This window comes from Micromys minutus, assembly GCF_963924665.1.
Source record: "Micromys minutus genome assembly, chromosome: 31".
Lineage (NCBI taxonomy): Eukaryota > Metazoa > Chordata > Mammalia > Rodentia > Muridae > Micromys > Micromys minutus.
In genome coordinates this window covers 1,989,408-2,003,176 of record NC_137966.1, presented here as the reverse complement: position 1 = coordinate 2,003,176, position 13,769 = coordinate 1,989,408, and positions in this window count along the sequence as shown.

Here is a 13,769-nt window from a genome sequence, read left to right as displayed (position 1 = left end):
AGAAAACGTATTCTAACTGTGAGCAGCACCATCCAGGGCTGGGGTTTCAGATCGAATAAAACAAAACAAAACAAAAAAGCCTACAAGATGTGCAGGGATAACGATGGAACAGAGACAGAGGAAACAGCCCACAAATAATTGCCCCAACTTGACTCATTCCATGTGAGTGAGACATGCAAGAGCTGGACCTAGGTCCCTTACACATTTATAGCAACTGTACAGTTTAGTCTTCATGTGGATGCCCTAACAAGTGGAGCAGGGGCTGTCTCAATCTCTTCTCTGACATTGGATCCTCTTCCCCCTACCTAGACTGCCTGGTTTGGCCTCAGTGGGAAAAGATGTGCCTAGATGAGACTAGATGCCCCCAAGGTGGGGTGGTACCCAAGGGGGCCTCCCTTCTCTAAGAAATAGAGAGGAGGCAATGAGGGAAGAGATTTGTAAGAGTGGGACTGAGAAGCAGGGGGAGCTGTGGTTGAGATGTAAAGTAATTTAAAAAGAAAAAAAAAAAGAAATGTGAGAACAGCATTCATCATTCCCTGCTCTCTGACCCCAGATGTAGTGTTACCAGCTGACTCAAGCTTCTGTGGCCATGCCTTCCCTACTCCTTCCCTGCTTCCCTTCAAACTGAGCCAAAGCAAACCATTCCTGCCTTAAGGAGCTTTTGTCAGTCATGAGAAAAGTATCAGGTAAAACAGGAAGAATCCTTTGACTGTGCCAATGATGGACGGTCACCTCTGAGCATTGAATTACATGGGAAAAAAAATCAGCTTCTGTTTCATTAACTCTGTTGTCTGATCTCTGTTATATTCCTCTGTGAATGCAGTCTCAATGCATATGGGTTTCTGAAGACTTAGAAAAAAAAAGGCTCAAAAAGTCCCTATTCATAAGGGGAAAACCCAATAATCAAATCGTACAGTGGCTCAGAGCAAGGTTGGTTGACTCCTAAACTAGATTGATTACCTATGAAGCTTCCAAAAATCACACTGAAACACTAAAGAAAGCGAACTCTAGTGGTTTCCTGACAGGATCCTTTTTGAAGCCTGTTAGTTTAATGAGTTGTCGGTAGCTTTTTGACCAGTTAATTGCTTCAGAATATTCTAGAAGGCACGAATGAAACACAATATGATAACACTCCCCCTCTTCCCCTCTTTTCTCAGTTCCATGGTTGGGATAAGTAGGTACACCTAGAGTGGGTGGGTTGAAATTCTTTTTAAAAAAAATAACTTAGGATAAAAATGGTCCCCTAGAAAGGTTGGGAAGATGGCTGAGTCAGTAATGTACCTGCAGCACAAACGGAAGGACCTGAGTTTCTATTCCCAGAACCCATGTAAAAGCTGGGCAAGGCGGCAGGGGATCATTGGACAGAGAGACAGCATAGTTCCTGCAGCTCACTGACCAACCAGTCTAGCCAGACAGAAAGGGGAGTATAAAGGGGAAAGGGGGCAAAAAAAAGCAAGGCAAAGATCAAGGAAGACATTTGGATTTTAACCTCTGGCTTTCATATGCACAAAATGAACACACATACATACTGGACATGTGCAATATTAAAAATTATATCCCTGGGTCAGCCATTTGTTTGCCTGTGCGTGTGCAGCTGTGCAAAAGTATGCCTGTGTTTGTCACCTTGCACTCATGAGTGTGAATGTATCTAAGGGAGGGCAGGGGAGGAGTGTTTCTCCTTGGCTGTGAAATCCCATCCTCCTTCCTGGCATGGTGGTCAGACACAGACAATCCTGAGAAGCCACAGAACTCAGCCCAAGTCATCTGTGCTTTCTGATTTCTTTAATGGAGTATAATTCTCTAGCTTTTTTGTTTTGTTTTTTGTTTGTTTGTTTGTTTGTTTTAATGCTCAAGTTTCTTGTATCCATGAGACCGTATTCATGGTTGACAAATGCTCACCATGGGTCAGGGATGCTTTGAAATTATTTACGCTACTTGATCACATCCCATATTTCCATTTTAAAGATCAGAACACTGGGGTTGAGAGATGTGCCTTTTCCAAGCTCATACAACTAAGCTAGAGTTCAAACCCAAGGCCTTACAGCTACAGAGCACCCTACACCTCAGTCACACCACGGATAACAGGCGGTCATTAGCCTGATAAGTCTGGAAAGTTCCTTAGAGCATCTTGAGTGCAAATGATGGATTTGTCCTCTGCTTACCTTAAAGAGAGGATTAAAAAGAAGACGGAGAGAAAAGCAATGCACGTTCTGTCTGCATTTTTGTTGTCTGTCTGTTCTGAGACCAGCTCCCACTATGGATCCCACCACACTGACCTGGAACTCACTCTATTGCTCAGGATGGCCTTAAACTTGCAGCAATCCTCCTGCACCAGCATCATGAGTGCTAGAATTATTCGTGAAGCTTGGAGAGGAAAATCCTCAAGCAGATTCTGATTCGCCACAGTCTAGGTCTTGAGCAAGGGGCTAAGGAATGAAACAGAGGCTATGACATGGGGACACGGTGGGAATGGAGCAGGAGAAAAGAAGCAGTATTCTAGCATACCCTTGAGGAAGAAAGATGTCTTCGTGAATTTCATCAATTTGAAATTGAATTCTGATATAAACATGGTACCAAGGAATGAACCATGAATGGATCCAAGTGCTTCTAAAGTGTTCTACTCTTAGGATCCGAGAACTAGCTCAGTCACGGATGTGGATCCATCCCATAATCCCTTTTGGTTCAAGCAGAATACTTGACCCATCTATTGCCCCAAAGAGCTCCTAAGGATGGCTAACATGGAGGAGTCAAGCATGTACAGGCACTCATCTCATGCAAGTGCCATTGCGCCCTATCACGAGCCAGGCACAACAGTAAGTAGTGGGAATGGGACCATAGGTAAGCTGGCCTTAGCACCCTGAACTCTGCACTACACCCATGTTGAATGTCCCAACCCGGAGAGCAAATGACACATGGGGGCAGCATGCTCTGGGGAGGCATTCCGCAGAGTGTTATGGAATGAATACGAGACAATCCCCATAGACTCATGAATGTGAACACATGTTCCTCTGTCAGTGGTGCTGTACAGGAAGGTTATGGAAAATCTATGAGGTAACACGTTGAGGGAGGAAGTACTTCACTCGGAACCAAGCCTTGAGGTTTTATAACATGGGCCCACTTCCTGTTCTCACTCTGATTCCTGACTGTTCCTCATGTTTCATGCTCCTGATGATCCTACATGATGGAAGAGAAGATGATCCTGTGTGATGGGCAGGGTCACCTCTGGAGCTCTAAGGCAGAGTAAAACCTGTCCCCTCTGGATTGCATTTGGTTGGGTAGTTCATGGCAGCATCAGAGAAGAAATGCAATGCACAGAGACACACGGCTTGATGGGTTGTATCTTTCCACTGTTGCTCCCAAATCCATCTGTCTTAGTCAGGGTCTCTATTCCTGCATAAGCATCATGACCAAGAAGCAGATTGGGGAAGAAAGGGTTTATTCAGCTTACACGTCCACACTGCTGTTCATCACCAAAGGAAATCAGGACTGGAACTCAAGCAGGTCAGGAAGCAGGAGCTGATGCAGAGGCCATGGAAGGATGTTGCTTACTGGCTTGCTCCCCCTGGCTTCTCAGCTTGCTTTCTTATAGAACCCAGGTCTACCAGCCCAGGGATGGCATCACCCACAATGGGCTGGGCCCTCCCCCCTTGATCACTAGTTGAGAAAATGCCTTACAGCTGGATCTCATGGAGGCATTTCATCAACTGAGGCTCCTTTCTCTGTGATAACTCCAGCTTTCGTCAAGTTGACACAGAAGCAGCCAGTACACCATCTGCATCTAACATGCTTGGGAGCCCAGAGAGGAGAACCCTGTTGAATCTGAAATAGGATCTCCTGACCTCTGACCTCTGATTAGATTCAGCAGCTCAGGACACTAACAGGAAAGCAGAGAAAATCAGAGTGCTTTCCATATTCATGTCTGCCCTGGTGGCATTGTAGTAGACCTTCTTCTCTACTGAGGCCTACAGTGCCTCTCACCTTACAGCCTCTACAGTTGCCACCAGTCATTCCTAACTTTATCTACTCAAGCCCTGTAAAGGTAAAACTTCTAGCAATTGCTATTTCTAGAGGTATGCTAACTTCCCTTGTTGTTCCCTTACCTCTGCCTACACCTTGGAAAGGTCCCCTACATTCACTCTGAGTGAACTGTGTTCTCTACATAGGGAAACCAAACAATGTTTCCCAAAGGGAATAAGAAAATATGTATAACAAACCTGATGCCTGCATTCTTAAGTAACAACACAAGACAATGATATGTTGGGTGACCTGCCCCACAGGTTGATCCTGCAAAAGAAATTTTATTCTTAGTTTTACTGATTCATTATTCAAAAGATACATCAAAGTTAGAGCATTTGAAAACAAAATACCCTAATGTTAAGGTGATGGCCACTTCCTTGAGTTATGCTTATTCTGGGGAATCTTGCTCCAGGAAGAGCTGGTGAAGCACAGGTAGGAAGACACTTTGTCTATACCAGCCCACTGCATTTCTTTCCTATTGGAGAATAACAGTCAAGATTAGTTCTTGGCTTTCAGCATATGAGGAAAGCCAGAGGCCAGAGAGCATTAGGATGTCCCAATAGTCAGAATGCAAATATGCTGTGGCTCATTGTAGACCAGTGATTCCCTCTTATTTGTATGTTTTTAATAGTGTCCTCTGGTATTTTAATGACACTATTTCTAGTTGGTACATTTAGGTTGTGATAGGGCTGAAAAAGTATTTGCCATACATATGTCTGACAAAAAGCATTAAAAACCAGAGGGCTGGAATGTAGCTCAATTTGTAGAGTTAGTGCCTCTCATGCACAAAACCTGAGTGTGTGATCCCAGCATTGCATTAATCAGATGTGGCAAGGCATGCCTATAATCCTAGCACTTGGGCGGTAGAGACAAGAGGACTGACTAGACATTTAAAGTCATCCTTAGCTACATAGCAAGCTTGCAGCTAGCCAGAGCTAGCCTGTCTCAGTAAGAGAGAGAATGAGATGGGGAAAGGAAGATGAGGCCAGAAAAAGGAAAGGAAAACAGATAAGAAGGGAGAAAGGGAGGGAAGAAAAGAAGGGAGGAAGGAAAGAGAGAAAAAGAAGGGAAAGAAGGTGGGTGGGAGGGAGGGAGGGGAGAAGGGAAGGGAAGGAAACAAACAAAAGCAAGGAAATACAATCTAAAAATCAATAGGATAGACACTAAAAGGAAGGCACTGCTGAGCTACTTCCCCCAGATAAAGGTAAAAAGTGATGAGAGCCTGTGTCATTCAGATCTGAAATGTCCCCCCACAGAAGCCCATGTGTTGAACACGTACCCATAAGGTGATGTCATCTGAACCTTCCCATTTTAATTAGTAAAAGAAAAGAGAGTCAGTGACTGGGTGGGGGAAGGGAGGTGGGGAGAGAGGGTCAGAAGTCAGAGGAAGGAGGATGACGGAGAGGAAACTACAAGATGGAGATACAGCGGAATGAATTAGATCCAGGTGTGCTTAAATGGAGTTAGAAAGCATTAAGGATTTTACAGGTCTAATATCTCATGTAGAAGAGCAGTTTGTATCTTTGTCTATTTGATGTAATCTTGTTGTGTAGAGGGTTTGTGGATTGAGAGTTGAATATATAAACATATATGGAAAGCTATCAGGCTATAGAGTTGTGTTTGTGTGGGATTTGGGGGGTAAAGAAACACCCTGGAACAGAGGCAGAAAACAGGCAGTGGAAAACCACCAGGGGAAGGGAGTTGTGCAGACGTAGTGAGACCCGGGTGCCAGCTCGGACCAGGCGACAGAGGTGCGTGGGGCTCCACACTAGAATCGGGCCCATGTAGTGAGACTGCGGGACAGATAAAGAGATAAGCCATTAGTTTTATTTTTTAATATTTACTCTAACACACTAGTGTTTAGGATGGAACCTCTGGAAGTTCATTGGAAGTTAATTGGATGATCAGGTCCCTGACCTTATCTGTGAATTAACCAGTTATGGATTTATAACTTAATAGGCTAGTGGCATAGGTCACAGGGAACATGCACTGGAAAGATACCTTTTGTTTACAATAATTTCCCCTCTTTCACCTCTAAAAAATATTTTACTTTTATTTTGAAATCTGTGTGTATGCATGTAGGTGCAATGCCCATAGGGTCCAGAAGAGGGCATCAAATCCCCTGGAATTTGGGTTAATAGCAGCTATGAGCTGCCCAGTATGAGTGCTAGAAACCTGACATGGGTCCTCTTCAAGAGTAGTACATGTTTCTAACCACCAAGGAATCTCTCTAGCTTTATCTCCATGGCTACAGTAAGTAAGAAGCTATGACTTACTGCACTCTCCCTGACAAAATGCTTTTCCTTTCCTCAGGCCCTGAAATAACAGAGCCAGGCAATCGTGGTCTAAAAACACTAAAACCATGGGTCAAAATATTTCTTTCCTCTTTCAAATTGTTATTTTAAAAAAACTAGAAAACTGCCCAATACAAAGCTCTTTCCTCTGGGGTTGGGATGTGTCTCCGCTCTGGTCTTGCTCTATCTACCTCCCCACAGTGCTCAGAAAAAAAAAAAAAAAAAATTCTTCCTATTGGCTTAGTCTCTTAGTTTCTGTCAATTGTCTAAGGTGCTAATACTTTAAGATATTCAGCTCCTCATTTTTGTTCAACCTGGCAGCTTATAGGCCTGAAGGAAGACATGACATAAAAGAAGGGGGAAGAAAGGGGAAGTTGCTGACTCATTTTAAGCTTTGAATATTTAGGCGTAGATAAATAAGAATCTTCAAGGGTACAGCTCCCCGTCCTCGGAATAGAACAGGAGCTTCGGGCTGGGGAATAACAGGAGAACGACGGAGATCAATAAGACATAATTGGAGGACTCAAGGACAAAGTAGCAGAACATTCGGAGGCAGCTCAGCCTTTGATAGCATTGTCACTGTCCTTTGAAACTGTTACGCAGAGAGCTACAGATGTACCAGTGTCTGTCCGACTGTGCATCTCACAGTGCTAAGCAGAGCCCCTGGGGACCTGCCCTCCATGACAGTCAGGATCTCACCAGTGACTGCAGAAGAGATGCCGTTAGACCCCAGGACCCCAGGATACATTGACTACCCAGTGACTTCCTGAGCAAGCACTTTATGCAATGCTGGCAAACAAGTATGGCCAAGTAAGGCAGTCACGTAGAGAACTTGTAGCTCAGTAAGAAATTAGACAAGAAAAAAAAAATGATTTGATCCCTGTGGGCAAATTGAAAAAATGCGGGTTGGGTAGAGTCTGGGGAGACTTGACCACCTCTGCAGGAAGCACAAGTCTTCTAAGAACATGCCCCTGTCTGCAGCTCTGTGCTCTGTCCTAGTCAGGTGGCTTCAGATCAGTCCAGGCATGCTCTGTTCTCATCTCCGGGGCTGTGAAAAAGGACCCTGCCCAAAAGCAACTTGTGGGAGGCAGGGTTCCTTTCACTTATAATCCCAGGTTATAGTTCATTGTTGCGGGGAAGTTAAGGTAAGACTGACCACGTCACAGTCACGGCCTGGAATAAAGAGATATGAATGCCTGGGACTCAGCTCACTTCTGCTACTCCTCTGCAGTCAAGGCCTAAAACTAAGAAGAAAGAGCGCTGTCACGCACTTTCAGGCTAGATCTTCACACAATGACTAAGGCAATCAATACACACACAGAGAGACACACACAGACACATACAAACACACACAGAGAGACACACACAGACACACACACACACACACACAGATACACACACTCAAGGCCACAGGTCAATCTGATCTGGATAGTGCCTCATAGAGACTCTCTTCCCAGATGATTCTAAGTTGCATCAAGTTGACAATCAAGACTTCATCACAAGGCCATGTGCAAACTCAGCAGCAAGTCCATGGCCAATGATGGCACAAGCTAGCAAAGTGTGAGCACATGACCTAAGTTCCTCATGATGGCTTTCTCAGTCTTCTCCCCTGGCACCCTTCTCCCATCTTTCCTCTGAGACATGCAGACCAGAGGCCAGTCTTTCTGTACTATTTTTCTCATGATCAGTGCCAGTCAGACACTCAAACTAACCTAAGGAGGAAAGGAAAGACATATTACAAGGATCCAGGATGTCTCTAGGGACCCAGCACATCATCTTGGCTCTTAACAGGCAGATATTAACAGTGAACCAAAGGGAACAAGGCAGACAGCTCTGCCGACTGACATCCAAAGTCTCCCCCTGTGCCAATCCTGGCTGGGAAGGAATGCAGAGGGATGCTAGCACATGTGGTAAAAAGCACTCCAGGGGTTTCACTGCCAACTCGGGATGAGTCAACACCATGAGGTGACTGCCAAAAAAACCCAACGTAATCCTGAGCTGTGCTCATAAGAGAGAAGTGAAGATACAGCCTGCAGCATAGAGTACCACCCACCAAAGAACACAGGAGAGACGGGACCACGGAGAACCAGACATCATGTCCTACCATGAGCACTGGGATACACCCTGGTGTTCCTGTCTGGTCTACTTTTCAGGAATTGGTGAGAAAATCATGGACTCTGGTTTAATGGGCTGTAGACTGAATGAAATGCAAATATAGGCAAACCGACCACACTGCCAACAAGTTGAAGAGAAGGCTTTGAATATAAGGAGAGTATACCTTTGTTTATTCCTCTGCCCAGTACTGTGGGAACCTGAATCCTCGTTTCTTTGCCTCTGTGCTGCATTAAGAATCACTCAACACAACAGGACAGTTTCACGCATGCCCAACATAGCTGTTGTGACAATATGTGCAAGACCTATGCAAGCTTGAGCCAGATAAAATTCCAGCATGAAGAGAGGAAATGGGTATGAAATCCGACCCCTAGCTGAGGAGCTCTAGGTAACTGATACCTGCTAGGAGGGAGAGCATCAATTTTCTTTAAGGTCTCATAGGTCAGTCATTCCCAGTGGATACCACACTTCCAAGCGCTTAAGAGCAGTGGAAATTGGACTTGATATGCTAAAAATAAAATAGGACAAAGATGGGCCGGTGGGGAAAGGAAGTGTAGATCTGGGAGGAGTGGGGGAAGGTAAATGTGATCAAAACACATTATACAAAATTTCTCAAGGAACTAATAAGAGAAAGTCACCCAAAGATATAAAGGCTTAACCCAGAAAGGTCTCTTCTAGAAAGCATGGCCGTCCCGTCCTGCAGAACGAAGAAGGGAGATGAATATGCAGTTCCTTTTTCTTGTCACCTGTGACTGGAAGAGCTAGAATGAGCCCCAGAAGTGTATGACCATGAAGCCACCTCCATGAGCCAACGCAAGATGGCAACCACAGAGACATCTGTCTGTGGGGCTTCACCTCGGCCCTTGCAGCTTAGAAACTGTCCAGCCTTGGGCAAGGCTTTATTTCTGTGCTTTGATATTTCTGGAGAAACCCAGGTGCTCGCCAGAAGAGATGAATCCAGACAAGGCACGTAAGGTGCTTTGTGCATTGTCTGGAAGCTAGTGAGGATTCTATAAATGTCAGCTACTGTCTTTACAAAAGCCTCACAACAAAGACACTTTCAAAGACAAATCTGTAACCACGGCTGAAAGCACACGCATCATACACCCTCAAGCCCAGTTAGCGCTTCTGTCCATTGATGTCACTATACACGCCTGTGTCAGGACACTGCGACAGAACGCTGGGGGCTCTCACTGGCTGAGAAAAATCACACCCTTCTTCTCTCTTCCTCAGATAAACAAGCATGTGGTGGTTGTTCCTCCAAGAACTCCACTGTCCTTTCCCTAGAGGGGGCCTCAGGTGACTCAGCTAGGAGGGCATTTAGTGACTCACCGAGCACCAAGGACTGATTAAACGCCCTCAGATCTTGGGAAGGGAATAAACACCCAAGATACCCAAAGTTCCTTACCATTCCCAGACCCCAGAGGCTCCTCAGACAGGAGCCCATCGACTAGATAATTAACTGAGCTTCCTTGCATGAGAACAGAGGTATTAGTCATTTGGTACATGCACATCTCCAGTGTCAGTATGAAGCGCTGTAAGCTCCCTACCGAAGATGCAACCTCATTAAACCCAAGGATCCCCAAATTACCCAGAGCAGATAAGCTCCCACTCCTGTCCCCAACCCAGACTGCTTCCAACAGGGGTGAGCCGGCTATATGGCTCACCGGCCCATCAAACCAGAATAGAGACCTTTCGTGGACTTCCCTTCCTCTATCAGATCAGGAATCTCAATGAAGTCTCCCATGGAGCATCCATAGGCTCTGACCTGCCCCAGCAGGTGGTCTACTAGAATACCTTATGCCTCAACCTTCCCATATCTGCCTCAGCTCAACAGTCTCTCAATCCATCTCTCGGGCCACCTCCAGCTTTTACTTCCTGCCCTAGGGATGCTGTGGAAGGGACCAGGAGCCCTGCTGCTCTCTTGGGACTCCTTAGTGACTCCAGATGAGGGCTCCCCTTACCACTGACTAAGCCACTACTTGTCCTCTATGGGCTGAGTTGCATGCCCAACCTCAGCACCTCAGAACATGGCTGTATTCGGAAACAGACACCTTAAAGAGACAACTGGGTCAAGGTAAGGCCATTTAGATGGGTTATCATCCAAGAAAGCCAGTACTCTTATAAAATAAAATGAAAAGAGGAGAATTTGGGGCAAAGTCACATACAGGAGACAAAGAAGAGAAGATGGACACCTATAAGCAAAAAGAGAGATCTCAAAAGAAACTACCCACATCACTATCTTGAACTTTCAGCTTTTAGAGTCATGAGAAAACAAATAGCTTGTTGTGATAGGTTGAGCACACTAATAATCCACACCTCACCTCTATCCCATGGATCTGAGCCCTAGTACACACACTCCGTTATTCTGAGAGCCGGGTTTGCCCCAGCTCTTCCCTAAGGAATTAAAATCCCCCCAATTCATCCAGTCGGTTACTTCCTCCAGGAAGCCATTCCTGGCCTTTGTCTTTTAGCATCCATGATGGAGTGAATGAGACTGTCCCCCATAGACTCACATGCTTGAGAATTTTGTTCCAGATGGTGGCACTGATGAGCAGGGTCTAGATGACGTGCATCCTTGCTGAAGGAACTATGACACTGTAGGTGGAGTCTGAGATTAAAGCCTCACACCACTTCATTTTGCTCTCAGCTATGCACTTACATGTGAAGACATGAACCCTCAGCTTCCGGACTCTGCTGCCTATGGCTGCCTTCTGGCTTGCCTCTCCGCTATAATAGACCCTTTTTCCTCTAAAACTGTAGGCCAAAATAACTTAATTCTTCTATAAATTGCCTTGGTCACTGTGTTTCATCGAAAAAAATAATTTACCCAGCAGCTCCAGCTTTTTCCTCTCTCTCTCTCTCTCTCTCTCTCTCTCTCTCTCTCTCTCTCTCTCTCTCTCTCTCTCTCGGCCTCATATTTCAACTACCTATTGACTCAGGTGTGTCTGACAGTGGAGACTGCAATTCTCTCTGTCCTATCTGAACATGTGCCTTAAACAGGGTTCCCTAGCTATAAGGTTTAAAATAAATCCTTCTATATGATGGTGAGTAAGCAAAAGTCCTCAAATAGTTTCCAATTTGGGGGTTTGGGGAGAGGGCAGGTGATTGGTTTGTGGTTTGGTTTGGTTTCATTTTGTTCTCTTTTGCTTTGATTTTTGAGACAGGGTCTCTTGTATCCCGAGCTGATCTAGTTTCTCCCATTCAACTGGTAACCAGCCTTAACCCTGCTTAGTTTACAAGATCAAATTAGATCCCGTGTGTTCAACATAGTATGGCCACATACTATCTTGTGTAAATCTGGAACTCTCTATGTGGCCAAGGATGATTCTGAACTGCCTCTACACCCAACATACTAAGATTACAGGTATGCACCACCATGCCTATTTTATGAAGTGCTGGGGATGGAACCAAGGGATATTCCTGAGGCATAAGGAAATTACTATTACAGATCCAGTTCAAGCCCAGGACCACATATGACATACCCCGTGGTGAGGAATAGCCACACTGGGAAACTGAACCCTAGAAATCTTGGTATTTTTGCCAGAGTCAAGACACTGCCTGGCCACTTCCACAAGAGATGGTGCATGACCCTGGCACCCTGCAGACTGGAGGGCTAGAATCAATATGATCAATCTGGTCTTGACCTGTGGAAGTTAAGTGCCCACCTCCACTTGAGAAAGATGGACACAGGTTCCTCATGTGGAGCTTTGAAGAACCTCACTCTCAACACTCTGGCTCTGACCTTCCCCATGAGGTACTGACCTGGACAGCATTTCTTCTGCATGAAGCAAACCTGGTTCTGTGAGTAAAATCCCATCTACTTACAAGGAAAGCCATTTAATGTTAGTGTCATCCATACCTAGAATTGTGGTCCATGTGCAGACAGATTCCTTCTGCCAGCCCTTCTGCCCCTTGCCTGGTTGTTTTCCTCATTATCTAGAAATTGTGATAGATCTGTTTGCTCATTGGTCAGTTCCCTTCCATACCCCATATCACAATAGAATGAAGGACCCAATAAAGAGAAAGATTCATCCTCTGCTGTGTCTCTGGTGTCCTCCACCAGAATAGATGCTCAGTGTACAAATGCTGAATAAATAAATCATTAATTAATTAATTAATTAATTAGTTAATGTGTATATTCTTGCTTCTCTCCTCCACAAAGAAAGAAAAGGCCCTATTTGTACCACTAACTTTAAACCCACAAACAGGATGTCATCTGATGCCTCTTATCCCTTACCTTCATCTACAGATGCCTTCCATTCTACAACAGACCCAACCTGATTGCTCCAAACTCCACAAGTATCTCTTTGAGGCCATGACAACTTGATTCATACAACCATGACTCCATTGGTTCTAAAACTGTAGGAAGATGTTCTTGGGGATCAAGAGCCAGAGACCTAGAACTTGGCTGTAGTGGAGCTAGGAACATTCACTGCCCACCAACAACTGCTGCAGTGAGGCAGGTAGGGAGAAGGGGAATCCTAGAGACTCAGCTACCAGAACGGTGGCAGGCAGGTTGTGGTAGTTCTCCTGGCTGGCTCCACCAGGCACCAGTCCATGAAAGCCTTTCAGGCTTCCAAAGCCTTGTCTAGGACCAGGTTCCTTAAGGGGCTGGGGAGGGAGACAAGATGAGAAATACAGAATTAGGGAGAAAGTTCTGATTGTGGAACAGTCTTGGATAGGATCCTCTATTATCCTTCACTTAATAGATTCTAAAGTCATCTCGCACTTTGTTATTGTTTGGTAAAGGAGATTATGAAATATTAAAAAAAAAAAAAAGAGCAAGGGAGTAGCCTGATCCCTAGGAGGAGGGGAAAGAAATCCGGGCGTGGTGCACGGACACAGTCTTCTGTCAACATCTTAGACCTTGGGAATTATTCCAGCTGACTGTGGGTTAGATTGTGGGTAGATGGAGCCCACATTCACAAGGCCTGCTGCACATCAAGGCCAGCATGGGCTACCCTGGGCTAAAGTATAGGTAGCACTGCTTCCAAAGAAAAGAGAAGAGAGAAGGTAGAAAGAAAAAAGAGAGAAGGGGGAAAGAAAGGGGAAGTTGTGTGGCTGCCACAGTCCTCACATCCCCATCATCTGAGCCCTGGCTGTGGCTGAGTGACTAGCTGGCCTAGATCCTTCCAGAGGCTAGTGGCACTTTTCCTTATTGGTGATGGACATGAGACTCTTAGGTGACCTCCACCCTGCAGAAGCTCTGGAGTCACATGGATGGCATTTCCTATCCTAACCCTGCCTCTAAGCCACTGCCCTTACCCAAGGCTGCTACCCCCCTCCCCATGTTTTAGTTTCCCCTTCCTCCAAATGCAATTTGTGACAGGAAACTCCTCTGTC